The sequence below is a fragment of the Herpailurus yagouaroundi genome, unplaced genomic scaffold (genome assembly GCF_014898765.1).
Source record: "Herpailurus yagouaroundi ecotype Mexico unplaced genomic scaffold, PumYag 187, whole genome shotgun sequence".
Lineage (NCBI taxonomy): Eukaryota > Metazoa > Chordata > Mammalia > Carnivora > Felidae > Herpailurus > Herpailurus yagouaroundi.
This window is the reverse complement of record NW_024412418.1, coordinates 8,116,462-8,129,457: the sequence shown is the minus strand read 5'-3', so window position 1 is coordinate 8,129,457 and position 12,996 is coordinate 8,116,462.

The window sequence follows — 12,996 nt, the reverse complement described above, 5'->3', positions numbered from 1 at the left end:
AATGTAAAAGCATTTTATAACCATTCAAAAATGTGTAACACTTGAAATTATATTAAAAGAATCTAACAGCTCTTCCTTTTCTTCCTTTGACAAATGGAATGTTGGAATTTCTTGCGATAATGTGAATGGATTGCGAATACAATCAAACGTTTCATACCCAGTATTTCAAAATAATGATGAAGTTCTAATTTGCAGAATGTGCATGTATTGTTAGAACTCTCTCCTTGCAGCTAATGTGGATGCCAGTGAAAGAGCACCTTACCAGCAAATAGGCTTAAGCGACGACCTTACATAAAGACAGGGGTTTGGAACCTTCTTCCCAGAGCAGCTCCACCCTGGAGATCCTGCCCAACTTCCTGATCGCCCCCTTCATATCTTGGCCCGCACTGGACTAGACACTGGGCTTCTAGGACACAAGGATGTGAACTTCTCTTGTGAGTCCAAGGACCCCTTGTCCATCATGGGGATCACAGTGCTCTGCAGCTGGCTGCTGATATAGGTGTGCAGGTGACAAAATACTTCTTAAGCCATGCCCGGCCCAACATGGTGCCAGATGTCAACTCCTCAGTGTGCAGCCTACCGGAACCGCAGGGCCCTTCTCTGCTTCCCTCTGGGAGACCAGGGTGCCCTGTCTGGTAAGGGGACCAACCATCCCAGTTTGCCTGGGACTGAGATGTTTCCAGGGATGTCGTTTCTTCAGTGCAAAAATTGGGAAAGCCCCAGGCAATCCGAAAGGAGCTGGTCATCCTGCAGAGCTACCTGAAGGCTGTAACAATCAGTTCTTCACTGCCTTATTATAAACCATTCTCTGTGCACATGCACACACACGCACACACACGTTGCAGAGTTCTGGGTAAGAGAAATGTCTGTGCATATAAATAACATGGGGATCTTATTGCAAATGAAGATTCCGAATCAGCAGTCTGGGTAGGGTTTAAGATCTACGTTTCCTTTTTTTTTTTTTTTTTTAAGATTTTATTTTTAAGTAATCTCTACACCCAACGTGGGGTTTGAACACACCACCCCGAGATCAAGAGTCACATGCTTCACTGACAGAGGCAGCCAGGTGCCTATATTGTTCAAAATATTTTGAACAAATGCCTGGGTGATACAGATGCCATTGGTGCGTGGGTCACCCTTTGAGCTTCAAGGGCTTGGGTCACAACACTGAAATCAAAGACGATTCCATCACTGTGAGCGGATGTTTTCGGACAGCAGCCCCAGAAGAACCGGCAAGAGAGAAGAGAAGGGCCACTGAGGGGCACCTGGGTGGCTCGTTAGGTTAAGCATCCAACTCTTGATTTCAGGTCAGGTCATAATCTCACAGTTCATGAGATTGAGCCCCATATCAGACCCTGCATTGACAATGCAGAACCTGCTTGGGATTCTGTCTCTCTCCCTCTCTCTGCCCCCTCCCCTGCTCACAGTCTCTCTCAAAATAAAATAAACATGTAGAAAAAAAAAATCTTCTGAGTATTTCAGCCCTTTAAAAAAGAAGAAGAAGAAGAAGGGCCACTGAAACCCTTCCCCTCCATTTGAAAACCAACCATTCCTGGGGCACCTGAGTGGCTCAGTGGGTTGGGCATCTGACTTCGGCTCAAGTCATGATCTCGCAGTCTGTGAGTTCAAGCGCCATGTGGGGCTCTGCGCTGACAGCTCAGAGCCTGGAGCCTGCTTCAGATTCTGTCTCCCTCTCTCTCTGTCCCTCCCCCACTCGCACTCTGTCTCTTTCTCTCTCAAAAATAAAATAAAAACATAAAAAAAGAAAAAAAGAAAACTATTCCCAAAGGCCCATGGATTTGGAAAATTGCTCTCTGTATTAGGCAAATGTCACTTATGAGGATGCATCTCCCATTACCCCTAGGTGGCTCTGTGTCAAAATCAGTTGACATCAAATGGACCCTGGCATGAGTCATTACAGAAAGTTTTAGGCAATGGTGAACTCATCAGGCAAGGTCCCTGACCTCCTGGTGTTTCTAAGCTGACTAACAGTTCATGCAACCAAAGTGTGTGCATATGTCTTCATTCGTTCCCTTGTTCATTCATTTATTTGCCAAATAATGCCCGAGAACCTGTGTTCTAGGTACTAAGGAAGGATGCTAAGGGTAACCTCAGCACTGCAGTTTGGGGTGATACAAAGTACTAAATACCTGGGATGACCCTCACATTGAAAACAACCAAAATATCTGTTATAAAATAGGAAAAATTTTCTTGAATGTAAAATAAGCTGGCAAGAAAATAAATAATGCACAAGACAAAAAATGCAGGGAATGAAGGCAAGAATCAAAACAGATAAGGAGAGTCGCAGCTGTGTTTACCCAGAGGGCATTCACTGAACCCTGAGAAACATAGCTTTGGTTTCTCTGGTGTCCCAGAGCTAAGCTGACAAAGCCCAGGGACTGCCCAAGGTGCAGAGTCTGATAGGGGTTTCTCCCCTCAAATAGCTGAGGTTTCAAAAGGCTACCCTCTCAGGTTAAGGACAAAGGAGAAATACCAACAATCCCCTCCATGGGGGCTGCAAGAAGAATGGATTGTCTTAAAACTGAGCACTAAGTAGAAAATAGAAAAAAATAACTACTGAGAATTTGGAAGCTTCAGTCATTCCTTACACAAGTTTGTAACCTGAATTCACACAACCTGGGTGGTCCCCAAACTCCACAAACAAAGAATTTTATTTACAATGGTTTCTGCCAGTAAGTGCCCCCAGTGGCCTGGCAGATGCCAAAAAATGAAAACAAACATTCTTTGGAAAAACGTTCTGCAATCCCAGGTCTCACAAATTTCCATAAATAGAAATCCAAGGAAAATGAGCAAACCACAGTATAAAACTAACCAAATACACAAGGAAACAAGGCATCATGACTGAGAACCAACAGAAACAACTGGCAAAAGAACAAACTTGCAAGGGTTGTAGGTACTGAACTTATCATAGAATTTGTAAAATAATTATGTGTGCTATTTTTTCAAGAAATAAAAAAACAATCTTGAAAATATGTGCAAGGAACAAGAAACAGTAAGTAACAACTAAGTAGATTTGAGGAAGAAACAAAGATAATGTCTAGAAATAAAAACTATTACAACTGAAATGAAGTACTTAAACTGCAAATTAGACACAGCTGAAGAGAGAATTGGTGAACTGGAAAATAATTACCAAAAAAATAGCCACAATTAAACACAACATGCAAAAAGATGTAATATTAAAGGGAAAAAAAGAATGAAGGACAGGGTAAGTAAGTGTAATGTATGGCTAATTAGAATTCCAGAAAGAGAAATGTAAGAGAATGAAGCAGAGGCAATATATTTAAAACTGATAGCTGAGAACTTTTCAGAACTGATGAAAGATACCAGGTTCAAAAGCCCAGTGAATCCAAGCAGATTAAATAAAAAGAAGCCTACACTTAGGCTCATTAGTAAACCTTCAAACTCCCAAGTTAATGAGAAGATTTTTTTAAAAGCCAGAAAGAAAATACTGATTGCCCTTGAAAGGAGCACCACTTGATGATGGCTGATTCTCATCAGCATCCATGGAAAACCAGAAGAAGACAGAATGTTATTTTTCAACATGCTGAGAAAATAAATAAATGTCAACTCAAAATTCCATACCCAGAGAAGATATCTTGAAAGATCAAGGGTTAGATAAAGACATTTTCAAATATACAAAAATTGAGAGTTTGCCACTAGCAGACCCTTACTGAAAGTTGTATAACAGGAGAAAATGAAAAGGAATTCCAGAAGTTCTGTGAGGAAAGAAAAAACTGTGTGGGTAAATCTAATCAAATACTGACTACCCTAAAACATATAAAAGGTAATGTATCAAGAAATTTTTTTAAAGACAGAATTAAAATACATGATACAGAAAGGGGCTTCTGCTTCTGCTCATGGAGGATTAAACTGCTTCAGGGTTTTCTCCATCACCATAAACGATTAGGAAAATATACCAAAAGAGGGGGGAAAGAGAGAGAAAGAAAGAGAGAAACAACTGTTTTCAGACATTGGAACAGCACAGAACTGTGCCCTGAAAGAAGATAAACAAATGAGATATATGCCCCGTGACTGTCCCAGCAAACTGCCTGGAGACAGTTTCCAGACTGCAGTTTGGGGACAGGTACTGCAAACAAAGCTCAGTGGTCTCACTGAGTTGAATAGAGGGATATCAGGGTTTAAGAAGATAAGTGAGGTTAAAATTTATGAAGCAGACTGCCAGAGAAAAGGGACATGCACAGAGAGAGAGAGAGAGAGAGAGAGAGACAGAGAGAGAGAGAGATTCAGGGAAATGCAGAGAGGTCTCTTTGAATCTTTGAATGAGTACTGATCTGCACATGCACAGAATGAAACTCTGGAAGGTCAAGAAAGAACCACTGGAAAGTAGCAGACCAAAGGAGCCCACACAGAGAGGAGAAGAGTTCATGTTCTCATTATCCAGAGTGGTGACACCTCACAATACATGAGATATTGGATAGGGTCCTTGGAAGGGTCACATTTTTGTAGTGGCACTAAAATAGCTGTGCCTTGGGCCCACCATAACAAAGCTTAAAATTAAGCCCTGAAAGGATCAGAAGGATCCCCACTAACTTAACTGTGTGCCAGAAGAAAATCCAATACTCTATAAAAGAATCCACCCAAATCCAGCATTCAACAACAGAAAACACATAATGTCCATATGCCAGTTTATTGCTTCTTGGCTCTAAATGCACCCTTCTTTGCCCTGCTTTGTGACACTGGAGCTGGGAATTGAATACTTGGTGCTATGTGAAACTTGGTCTTTAAAGGTGCTGAGGCAAGTGGGGAGGTTTCACTGCAAGATCATTGCTGCAGAAGAAGTTTCTCTTCCTGGCCCTGGTGTATTTTATCCCCACACATGTCAGTGTTGTTTAGGAGGCCTAGTGGCACTCATTCTCCAAGTCGTCCAAACACCTAATAGACCGCTTCCTGAACCAGCACCGGCCCACTGGCACCCTGGCATATTGGCTACCTGACAGGTAGACCCTGCAGACCACCTAGGACCTATCTGCATCCTCTAATGGATGTCTCAGCCATCAGGTAAGTTGTTGCAATGGAAGTCTGTGGCCCAACCCTCTGGCAAGTTTCTTCTCCACTGGCAAGGCTGTGTGTTCATATGGCAGCCACACCCTCTCCAACAAGGTCTGCATTCAAGGGGCAGGGGTGGAGTTGTCTCTTTCAAGCTCTTAATTCCTTCCTGTCTAATTTCCCTCAGCCCTAGAGGAAGAACGGCTTCCTGTATTCGTTATTTCTGTATTCCTTAGAGGTCTTCTGTAACCCTTATAGTAGTTAACCACATTTGACTTGTTAATAATTACTTATATCAAATTGACCCTGTTCAAATTACTGATGAGATTTCTGTCTTTGCCTGACCCTTGGCTGATATATCCAGCATCCAATCAAAAGTTACTCAGCATACAAAAAAAAAAAAAGCTAGCATTGAGTAAATAGGACTCATAACCAGGAGAAAAAGAAATTAGTTAATAAAAAGAGACCCAGGGGGCGCCTGGGTGGCGCAGTTGGTTAAGCGTCTGACTTCAGCCAGGTCACGATCTCGCAGTCCGTGAGTTCGAGCCCCGCGTCGGGCTCTGGGCTGATGGCTCAGAGCCTGGAGCCTGTTTCCGATTCTGTGTCTCCCTCTCTCTCTGCCCCTCCCCCGTTCATGCTCTGTCTCTCTCTGTCCCAAAAATAAATAAACGTTGAAAAAAAAAATTAAAAAAAAAAAAAAAAAAGAGACCCAGCAGTGGCTGAGAGGATAGAATTAGACATCAAGGGTTTTAAAACATTTTAAATCTTATACAAATGTTCAAAGACGTAAAGGAAAACATGAATACAATGAGGATATAAAATGGAATTTATAAAATAAAAGGACCCAAGGGCCACGTATAAAGATGAAAAATACAAATGTGAAATGCAAAAAATATGCTGGATGGGATTACCAATAGATTAGATACTGCAGGAAACAAGATTAGATAGCTTGAGAATATAGCATTAGAAACTATCCAAAGAGAGGCGCAGAGAGGAAAAAAGCTAGGGGAAAAAAATGAACAAATATCAGTCATCCATGGGGCAATGTCAGGGTGGCTTGCATATGTATTATCAGAGTCTCAGAAAGGAGAGGAAAGAAAAAAATTTTTTTGAAGAAACAAAAGGCTGAAACCTTTCCAGGTTTGATGAAGATTATATACCCACAAATCAAGAAGCTCCATGAACCCCAAGCAGAATAAAGAAAAACATACATGATCAAAGCTGCTGAAAACCAGTGATAAAGAGAAAGTCTTAAAGGAAGCAGCCAGAGAAAAGAGATATTATATGCAAAGGAGAAAAAAATTAAGAATTATGGAAGACTTCTCACAGAAACAATACAAAGCAGGAGACAATGGGTCAAACTCTTTGAGGGACGCCTGGGTGGCTCAGTCAGTTAAGCATTAGACTCTTGATTTCAGCTCAGGTCATGATGTCACAGTCTGTGATTGAGCCCTGCATCATGGAGCTGAGCGTGGAGCCCACTTAAGATTCTCTCCCCCTGCACTCTCTGCCCCTCCCCCACGCACACGGACGCTCTCTATCAAAATAAATAACTAAACATTTTTTCAAGATCTTGGAATTGGTGAAATGAAAACTACCCACTTGGAATTCTAAAGCCGATGCAAATTATCTTTCAAAAATGAAGGCAAAAATACTTTCAGACAAAATCTGGGAGAATTTCCCATTAGCCTCCAGTGCAAAGAAAAAAGAGTGTTAAATAAAAAGGTCTTCAGGCTGAAAGAAAATGATACCAGGTGGAAATTTGGATTTGTACAAGGGGATGAAGAATGTTCAACAATGAAGAGCAGTAGACCACTGGTACATTCAACATGAATGACTCTCAAGTGTCACCTAAGTGAAAGAAGCCAGTCGCAAAAGGCTGCATACTGTATGATTCCATTTACATAAAATCCTAGAAAAGGTAAAAAAAAAAAACTGTAATGACAGCAATCAGTTCAATGGTTACCAAGGGCTGGGAACAGAGGAAGTAAACTGGCTACAAGAGGGCACAAGGGAACTTTTGGGTTGATGGAGAAGTTTGGGATATTGTGATTGTGGTTGCCTAACTACACATTTGTCAAAACTTCTCAAGCAGTATACTTAAAATGAGTGAAGTTTATTGTTGTAAATGATAACCTAATAAAGTGGATTATTTACATCAGTACAGAAAACCGTATGTAATGCTTTCGTTTTAAAAAACGCATCACAGGGGCACCTGGGTGGCTCAGTCGGTTGAGCATCCGACTTTGGCTCAGGTCATGATCTCGCGGTCCATGAGTTCGAGCCCCGCGTCGGGCTCTGTGCTGACGGCTCAGAGCCTGGAGCCTGTTTCGGATTCTGTGTCTCCCTGTCTCTCTGACCCTCCCTCATTCATGCTCCGTCTCTCTCTGTCTCAAAAATAAATAAACGTTAAAAAAAATTTTTTTTTTAAACATGCATCACAACAACCACAGAGAAGTTAAAAAGAGGGCCAATGGAATTAAAGGGTATTAAGGGATTAAGTGTGTTTTTCAAGAAAAGGGTAAAGATATTGATTAACTTCAGATTTGGATAAACTGAGAAAAGAATTTGTTATTTCTAAAGTTACCACTGAAAGAATAGAAACAGATATGTATTTTTCTACTCAGAGGAGGGGAAGAGATAAAATAGATAAAAAATATATATATACTGAATCAAAAGTAGGGGTAAAAAACCCCCACACATAATGGGTGAGACAAGCAGGAAGCATGAAATAAGTTGGTAGCTATAAATTCAAACATATCAGCAACTGCAAGACATGTATATGAGCCAAAAGTTGGAATCGCAGATTAAACAAATTCTAACCAAAGAAGTCATGCGTTGCTCTCTTGACATCAGACAAAATGGACTTCAAAGCAAAAGCATTGCCTGGTAAACAGGAACACTTCATAATGATAAAAGGTTCAGATCGCCAGAAATGCATAACAATTTGAGAATTGTAAACATCTAAAGATGCAATCTAAAAATCATAAAGAAAGAAAAATGACAGAACTTACGTGGAAATAGATAAATCCACAATCATAGGGTAAAATCATTAACCTTTCTCAGTAATCACTAGTATAAACAGTTTTTTGTTTTTTTTTTTTTTTTAGTCAAGAAAGATATTTGGCCAATATGTTTAACTTGACTGGATGGACATATGTAATCCACATTGTCAATTACTGCAGAAGCCACGTTGTTTTTGATCATTGTGCTCAGGCTATAGCTGGGACACTGAGGCTCAGAGTAAATTTCTGATTTGTCCAGCAAAGCAAGATGCAGTGCAACAAGGTCTCAAGTTGAGTCTCCTGTCCCTGAATCCTTAATTTTCTGCTTTTCCTGGATGGTTCTAAATGCCTCCTGCTCCCCCCGCACCCCGCTCCCCATGCAAGGGCTTTGTCCCAAAGCCATATCCGGCTTCCCAAAGCCAGCTCAAGGCCAGGGTGACATTGCTGAAGGCTGAGGTGTTACCAAGGAAGGAAGAAAGCAGGAAGCAATGCCTTAAGAAGGTATTGTTGCCTGCGGCTGTGATACTATCGTTTGCCAGAGGAGGAAGCCTCCAACAGCTGGGTGTGGTGGTCAGGCTGTTCCCAGACCCCCTCCAGGAAGCTTGAATATTCAGGTTTAAGAAAACTCTATATCCTTTATCACTGGCGACCGTGGGCTTCCCTGGGCCTTCCAGAGAAAGAAAATATTCTGGGTCCCCATGCTAATAATGGCCCTTTGTGAATGGAAAAAGTGCATGGATGCAGAGACCTTAAATGGGGGCAGAAAGGCCAAGTCCATCTGACCTAGAGGTGGTGGCTGAGCAGCTGGCTTGGGGTCATCCCCAGGAAGCCATTTTCCCAGGAATTTAGATGATCTTGGGAATACAGCCCAAGATGGTGGGGCAACTCACCCAACTTCTACTCCGGAGGGTCACTCCTCCAAGGGCGCCCAGAGTCTTCTGGTACCGCCTTGTGGGTAGGCCAGTTGTCCCTGTGCTTAGCGGCCATTCTGTGGGCATTTCTGGTTATCCCTCACTTCTCTCCCTGGAATCAGCCCTCAGTTCCAGGCCTTGGCTGGTAAGAGGACAGCTTTGGCTCCCAAGACATGTTATTAAAGTGTAACTTTGTGCATTGGTTGGTAGCAGTTCAAATTAGAAGACCTTACCAAAAAAAAAAAATTGCCCAACAAGTGTTCATTGAGCAGCTATTGTATTCCAGGCACCTTGCTGGGAACTGTGGGCAAAATGGTAATGATGGTGACGATCGATGGTGAAGATTAGATGCCTTAACGGCCAGCATTTCTTGGGCACTCCCTTTATGTCAAAGCACCAGGCTCTGCACTTGAATGCATTACCTTATGCAATCTCCCCGATAGTCCAGTGAGGCAGGTATTGCAATGATTATCTCTGTATAGATAAGGACACGGAGGCTCAGAAGGTTAAGCGATGTGTTAAGGTCACACAGCAAGTAGGGGCAAAGATGGGACTGGAACCTAGAACCACGCTTTTTATCACAATGGTCCCCAAGGTGAGTACCACCCAACAGCAAATACAAGTCACCAGCAGGTGGCAATTCCCGGATGCAAACAGTGACATCAGAGGGGGAGACAGTGACAGATCAGTGACAGAGGGGGAGACAGGCAGGTTGGCAGAACTGAAGTTTCGATGGAGCGCTTTGGGGCTCTGTGAAGCCTTGCTAGTTGTCTGCGTGTGCCCCGAGCAGGCAGACTGCAGGCCCCCACCCCAGCTGGGTCCTCAACTTGGGCATTAGTTCCCCAGTCTTACCTACACGTACACATGAAGCCCAGTCTGCCCCAGTGGCCGCTCAGCCCACAGCTTCAGCCAGACTCCCTGATGGGTCCCAACCTTGGCCACCTGCCCATGAGGCTTTGATGCCAACCTCTTTTCCAGCCCACAGGACACCGAAACGTGTGTGCGTTCCCAATATGTCTGTGAACGTGCTTCCTCCACATCTTTCCCTTCCTGACAAGGGAAGTCATTCAGCAGGGAGAAATTCCTCCCCAGGGAGGGGACGAGCCAGGAAGGGCAGGTTTCTCCTAGACAGTTCCCTCTGGGATGATAAGTGGAGCCCAGGGTGCTCCCAAGAGCACCTGCTGTTGGCGAGAAGAGAAACGAGTGAGCAGGTGGGAACACCCAAACAGAGGCGAGCCGTGATGAAAAGAATCCACGAGACAAGCCCCCTAGAGCCGCAGGGAAGTGGGGGCCCTGAGCATGGGGACGAGACCAGGAAGTAACTCCTTAGGACCAAAGCCATCAAAGCGCTACACGCAGAAGAGGTGGGGCAGGGCCAGTCCTGCCTACGTGGTGCTCTGAGCACCCTTTCCTGGGTAGGAAAGCGTGCCTCTGCGTCAGCAGGAAACAGTGCTGTAGAGATGTGTCTAGTAGGAAAGGAAGCACGCTTTGTAAAGCGTCAACTTCTGTGCACATGTTTGTTCACTGTTCTCCTCCTTAGGAGCTGTTTACCTTGGAAATTGTAACAGGTGGCCGGGCAGGTGAGGCACCCCAACAAAGAAACAGGAAAGTCAACGTCCAGCTAGAAAGAATTGCTGACCAGGGTTGAGGCCCGGGGGGGTGGGGGGAGGGAGAAAGGTTGGACGTGGACTCCTGGAACAAAACTCGGCTCAACCTCCCCCCCGCCCCCCCCCGCCCCCGCCATAACTTTTCTCCACCTGCCACGCAGATCCCTCGGAAGCCTTGCTCACTGCTTCATGAAGGACCCCGGGCAAGCAAGTGGGGAGCACCTGCCTCGTTCATTCTTTTATTCACTCAACCAGTGTTTATTCGACACCTGTTGTGTGCCAGGTCGCATCGTAAAAGGCGTGATTACAACTGTGGTAAACACCGCACAGAAGCACAGAGCGCCGTGAGGGCTAGAATCAGGATAGACAAACATGAGATATATAGTCAGTTACATACCGGCCTCTACTCCAGACAGCAGAACTGATCCGGTCAAACCAAGCAAGGGCCGGTAACTAAGCTGAGATGCAAAGGATGGGCGGGCATTAATTAGGAAAACAGGGGACCAGGAGTGACCCAGGCGTAAGGAGAGGTCTGTGCAAACGTCACAGTGAGACGGAGACCGGCGTTCACTCTTATTGCATAGAGAGTCCCTCCAAAACTTAGTGGCTTAACAACAACCACTTTTTTTTTTTCTTTTTTTAAACCCACCGTCTTGTGGGTCAGAAATCCGGGCTGAGTTCAGCCAGACGGTTCCGACGATCCAGGTCATCGAGTGGCTGATCTTGGCGAGGACTGCCTCGTGCAGCTGAGTCAGCGGCCAAGCCACTGAGGAACTGACAGGCCTTGCCTGGGAAGCTGTGGTTCTTCCCTCCGTGGTCTGCGCTCCCCAGCAAGCTATGCTGGGCCTTCCTTCGCGTGCCGCGAAAGGCTCCCACCGGGCAGCCAAAACGGACAGATACGTTCCATGTCTCTGTTCCCATCACGCTTGCTATCATTGTCTCATTGGCCAAAGCGAGGGACGTGGCTAAGCCCGGAGTCGGGTGTGAACAAACTAGGGGCTATAACTGCAACCATCTACCTCAGTGTGTTCAAGGAATTGAAATAAAGAGGAAGAGCGGAGAGTGAAGGAGGGCGGGGGGGGGGGGGCGCGCGGAGGTGAAGCTGGGGTGGGGGAGCCAGGACCCGCAGAACCTCCCGGAGCCCTGGAGGAGTTTGGTCTTTTCCCTGAAAGCAGGCGAGCCCTCTGTTTCCTGATTCTCTGTCTTGTGTATTTGGTCATCATAAATAAATCCCCTGAAGCCTATATTGCCCTGGGTGAACTAGTAAAATGGATTTTCCAAGCCTGAGAAGCTGAGGACAGGATGTGGAGCGCCGTCTACCCCCCCACATCTCCGCCCGCAGCCCACACTGCGGTAAATGCCTCATCCCATCTCACCTCTGGGCCTTTGCACCTGCTCCTCCCTCAGCTGGAAATGATCTTCTCACACCCTGAGTCGGGCCGGTGCCTGCCTCTCCAAGACTCGCTTCAGGTAACACCACCTCAAAGAAACCTTCCTTGACTTCTCTAAGTCCCCAAGACCCAATACACATCAAATGACACCATAAGGCCTAGGGAATAAGCCTGTCAGTACAGTGGCCTGGTGGTTTCTAGGACCAAGTGTGTATGGGGCCCAGGCCTGCCTGCGGGGCACACGCCTGGGGGCACAATGCTTTACCAATGCTGGAGCCATCTTTTTATGTGCGTGCCCCCCACTAGCCTGTCTTTCTTGAAGGAATACCCACAACCCTGGGGCCCGTACACAGAAGAGTCAGAAATACTCGAATGAATGAGTGATTCTGTCACCAAACAGGACTTTCCTCTAAAGCCCCGGTCAGCATTATGAAAGTCTTGTCACAGCAGTTGAGGGGAAAGGTTCTCCAACGAGGCCAGCAGCTCTGGTGTCTTCCAGTTCCTCCAGGAAACCACCCTTCCAGAAGAGAGAAACCTCCCAGCTCTAGGACAATCCAAGGCAGGGTGGTGGGAAAGTAAAGGGCAGGGACCTCCTTGGGAGAAAAGTGCCACAGCGCCATTTACCGTGACTGAGAAAGAACCAGCCGGCCATGGCCTCCATTGGAGCAGGCCTTCCCCGGGTGCTAGAACAGCTGGCCGGGGGCCCTGAGGGAGGTACTGATCACCCGAGCACTGATGCCCGGAAGCCAATTCATAAGTTGGCTCACTCACCACAGATTGGAGAAGCAGAGCCTGTGAACCAGGGGCTGAAAAGCGGGCCTCAAAAGCTCCAGGCCCCGCCCACCAGTGCTGACAGACTTTTCCAAACTAGCCTACTGTTCGTGGAGCCTGAGAGTGTAAATCACACTGTCTCCCTTTGGCAGGGAGGAAACTTGAAGCCCAGGGAGATAAGCCTTTGACTCATCGGCCCCTTTCAGAAGTCACAGCCGCCCAGAGAGCTGACTACCCTTCCCAGCCTCCCTCGTGGCTACAGGCGGCCATGCTGACCAAGCTC